Below are 5037 nucleotides of genomic sequence, written 5' to 3' on the forward strand. Positions count from 1 at the left end.
TATAGACTAGCATAATTTCCAAAATATAAGCCGCTACTACTTCACACGCTTTGAACCTCACTGTTTATACAATGCTGTAGCTAATTTATGGATTTAAAATTTTTTTGATGGGCTAACGAGCTTCATGCTGTCAAAACATTTAGCCTCATCACACCCGGGCGCTCACATAACTGCCCAGTACATGTCTCTCTTGGGGGGGGGGTCTCGTGGCTCACTGAAACTACCTGTAAAAATAAAGGTGAAAATATCTGACCAATGAAATTACCAAACAGGTCACAGTGGACCAATGAAACTTGGTGAAACTTGGGGCGTCATTTATCTTTACTATATTATGTTATCAGTATGTCCATCCATCCATTATCTTTACCCACTTCTTCCTTTTTGGGTTGTGGGGGTCACTGGTGCCCATGTCCAGCCATCACTGTGCAAAAGGTGGAGGACACCTGGACATGTCTCCAGTCCATCACAGGGCCACATAGAGACAAATGAGACAAACAACCATTCACTCTCTCACTCACACCTAGGGACAATTTAGAGTTACCAATCAGTCTAACATGCATGTTTTTGGTCTGCGGGAGGAAACTGGAGTACCCGGAGAAAACCCACACATGCACGGAGAGAACATGTAAACTCCACCCAGAAAGGCCCGAGATTTGAACAAGGACAACCTGCTCGCTGAGAGGCAGCAGCTCTACCAGTTGTAAACGGAACAGACTGTACTTACATAGCATCTTTCTAGCTTATGGAGATACTCAAAGCTCTTTACAACAATCTGCACCTGATTTACCCATTCATGCAGCACTCTACTAGATCTCTACAAAGCTAATTGAACAAATCGTTCTAAAGAGACTAATCAGAGCTTTATCACATTCATACACTGATGGGACACACATCAGAGGCTATGAGGGGTTCAGTGTCTTGCCCAGGGACACTTCGGCACGTGACTGCTGGTGGATTCGAACCCCCAACTCTTGCATTGGAGGACGACTGCTCTAACCACTCAGCCACAGCTGCCCCAGTAGTGCCACCGTGCTGCCAGTTATCATTATGTATTCAGTTAAAAGTTTGAATTGTTTTCTGTGTAAATATCTCATGTTACAACGCGGACACCTGCAGTTTATGCACAAGTTTGGCCTTTACAAGTAAATTGTTTTTACTTTATAAATTCAGTGGGCACAACTTATATTCAGATGCGCTCAATAGTCCAGAAATTATGGTATTATATTTGTGGTGTGATCAGGTAATAATTATCAGTCTGTTTTTTTTTTTGTTTGTTTTTTTGTTTTTTTTTGGGGGGGGGGGGGTATTTTTAGTTTATTTCTCCTTGTGGTTGATCATATATTTTTTTCTTTTCCCTGTGTTTTTTGTCTAGCTTGTCTACATGTAAGATTAGGCTTAATTCTGTCCTTTTTGATCAATTAATAAATGTAAATACAGTAAATGTCTCTGTGAGTAGCAAGTTGGCCATCTGGCCTAAAACATGTCATTGTTGTTCATGATGATTGATTGTTTTGGATGGGTGTGTTTTGCACGTGTTAACAAACTACTTCTGAGGTTCCAACAGGAGGTTGTCTTGAAACACAGCGCTGAAGGCTACTTCTGAGACAGATCTGGTTGGCAGGCCATAGACTGAGGAAGTCCTCTGGATGGGGGACAAAACTTTTCTCACTTAAAGAAACTGGTCCAGATGACATTATTTAACCTTTTTTATTGTTATCTACCCGGGTGATCAAGCTTTTTCTGACCCATTTTCTTTAATTTGAATTAAAAATTATTCTTCTATTGCTAACTTCGTACATAATATTTTGCTGTATCTTCTTTACTTGTGTGTTTTTATTTTGTCGGTCTCCTAGTGTTTCGGGGTAAAAATGATATGGTAAATTGTATGTAATTTTACCTCTAAATGGTAAAAGTGCACTTACATGTATATAGTGCCTTTGTAACTTGACCCAGGTTCTGCAAATCTACAGTTCCTCACAGATTCACATATTCACACAGTCCTTTTTACTACATATTTTTAAGCACTTCTTTATTGTAATTTAAGCAGCAGTACGCAGGTACAGTGTCCTGTCTATGTGACACAGGTGAAGTGAGTGTGATATGTTATTATTTGCTCAGAATAATGTTGTGCATGAACATCAGTTTTACTGTCACCTAGTTCAACGTGCAGTGAGATTCCAAATTCCAGTTTCTATTTCAAATCAGTTTATTTATATAGTACCAAGTCACAACAGAAGTTGTCTCAGGGCACTGAACAAAAATATTCACATACATAGTGGGGCGGCTGTGGCTGAGTGGAGCAGTCATCTTCCAATGTGAGAGTTGGGGGTTCGATTCCACCAGCAGTCACATGCTGAAGTGTCCCTGGGCAAGACACTGAACCCCTGATAGCCTCTGATGTGTGTCCCATCAGTGTATGAATGTGACAAAGCTCTGATTAGTCTTTGTATAGATCTAGTGGAGTGCTGTATGAATGGATGAATGAGGACAGATTGTGTTGTAAAGAGTATTGATCATCTTGATAAGACAGAAAGGTGCTATAGAAGTACAGTCCATTTACCATTTACAGTAGTCCCTCGTTAATCGCGGAGGATCTGCGTTCTCGGCCATGCCCACTTCTTCGTGCATAACGGAGATCACAGAGGAGGAAGGACGAGGGAAGAGGAGCTGTAGGAGGACGTTTCTCTTGCAGTGTGGGTTGCACAAAGGTGCAACAGGTGATAAATAATTTAAAAAATATATATTTTAAATAAAAATTCCATGCTGATTGTGCTGCTCATCCATCAATCATTCAATTGTGTGTCATGTCCAATCTTAGTTTGAAAAACCACAATAGAGCGAGTCCGTGGAAAATAAACCGCAGAGTAGCGAGGGACTACTGTACATAAAAATGCCAGTTTTTCAAAGTTCTCTATCTAAGGAAGGAAGCCAACAGATGCGTTGAATTTTCACTTTGTTGCAGTCTCCCATCCTGAGCAAGCACAAAGGAGACAGTGCAAAGGAAAAACTCCCTTTTAACAGGAAGAAACCTCCAGAAGAACCAGACTCAGGACTGTTTCAACCAGCTGATCTTTAGGAGGACTGGAAGGAGAAATAAACGAACACAGAATGACAGGTCCAGATGCACTTTCTATTGGAAGAATGACAAGAACACATGTCAAGGACAGAAATAATAATTACAAAATACAAACAGGTACAGTAAATAAAGACAGTAGCAGAGTAAAAATTGTGGTCAGTTTGTCCTCCAGCAGTCTAAGCCTATAGCAGCATAACCAAGGGACAGCTCAGGAAACCCAAGCCAACACTAACTATAGGATTTATAAAAAAGGAAAGTCTTAAGCCCAGTCTTAAAACTGGACAATGTGTCAGCCTCACAGACAGAAACTGGAAGTTGGTTCCACAAAACCTGATAACTGAAAGATCTGCCTCCCATTCTGCTTTTGAAAACTGTAGGAACCACAAGTAAACCTGCAGTCTGAGAGTGAAGTGCTCTGTTAGAAAAATATGGAACAATAAGATCTGTAACATAAAATGAAGCTAAGTTGTTGAGAGCTCACTGACAGGCACTGATGCTTTAGATGAAGGCTCTTAAAAACAGGTAAAGACAGTGAAATGTCAAACAACCTCTGGTGACCATAAACAAGTAAACTGAACAAGTGTGGTAAAAGTTTCAGAGTTACTCAAAGTACATCTGCCAACAAAATTATACCACAATTTAGAAAACCCTAATTATGTTTCTCATGTTCTGATGTGAACATTAAATGACGATTCTGACTGGATGATTGTATAGATGGCACTGCAGCCCAACGGTTGACCAGATAATAGGCTGCTGCTGCCAGTCAGAACACATACAGTTATTGAGAACTGACAGAAAATGAATATTCAAAGTTTAATTTTATATCAAGTTGTTTTAAAGTTTTATGTTGGTCACTTCTCTCTCACAGGAAGCATATTTTAAACCAAAAAAAAAAAAAAATCAATAATCTGCTGTTTTTAAGATTGCCTGTTCAATATTCAACTGATAACATCTTTCCTCATTTCACTTTGTGACCTTTGTCTTTCCAGGGATTGTGATCAGTTAACAGCAGAACTGCTAATGATCATGTAATAAATATTTATACAGTTTCTCAGATTCTCTACTATTAGAAACTATTCATAGGTCAAATTAGAAGATTAGGAATGTGTTGCTACTTCAAGATCATTTGACATGTATTCATCCTCACACATAAAATCTCCTTTATAAATGCAAAGTAAAATACAAAGCCACATCATTTTTATTGGGAATTATCAGTAATAATTTAAAGAAAAAGAACATAATGTACACAAGTTTTTAATTTTTACACGTCAGTCTAGTCCTTCTGTAACAGTGTTTTGCAATAACAGTAAACTCTTACACATGAATCTCATTTTAGCAGATTCATAGAAGAAGCTCAGGCAGTTCATATCATGCTTGTATGTCAGAGAACATGCACTGAGTCAGTCTGCTCAGGATGAATAACAGCTCATTTAATTCTGGTAAACAGTTTCCTGTCAGTACTTATCAACACTTCCATTTGCAAATATCATAACTTGTCAAAATTGGTTATCTTTGCTACTTTAGAATCTTGCAGTTAAGAAGTTTTTGAGGATTTTGCAAATAACTGCAGCTCCGAAGTTTGTCCTCATTTTTTTAAACAAGTTTAGCTCCCTAGACTTTGAGGGCACATTAGGATCTTTAGGAGTGTTTTGAATCATAGTTCTGCACGAGAAGTCATCTACTTTTCATTTGACACTTTCTGATAGAAGTTATTTTCTGCTATCATACTGAGTTCATTCATCCTTCTACCAGAGAAATGTTTCCCTGTAACACTGACTGTAACAACAGCAGAGAAAGTCTCCTCTCATGTGCTCGTCTTTAAAAATGAAAGAAAATATGCACACATTTTCAACAACATGTAAAGTTTCATCCATCCATCCATCCATCCATCCATGCATACATACATACATACATACATACATACATACATACATACATACATACATACATACATACATACA

Source organism: Nematolebias whitei, chromosome 13, assembly GCF_014905685.2.
Source record: "Nematolebias whitei isolate Nwh7 chromosome 13, NemWhi1, whole genome shotgun sequence".
In the NCBI taxonomy this organism is placed as follows: domain Eukaryota; kingdom Metazoa; phylum Chordata; class Actinopteri; order Cyprinodontiformes; family Rivulidae; genus Nematolebias; species Nematolebias whitei.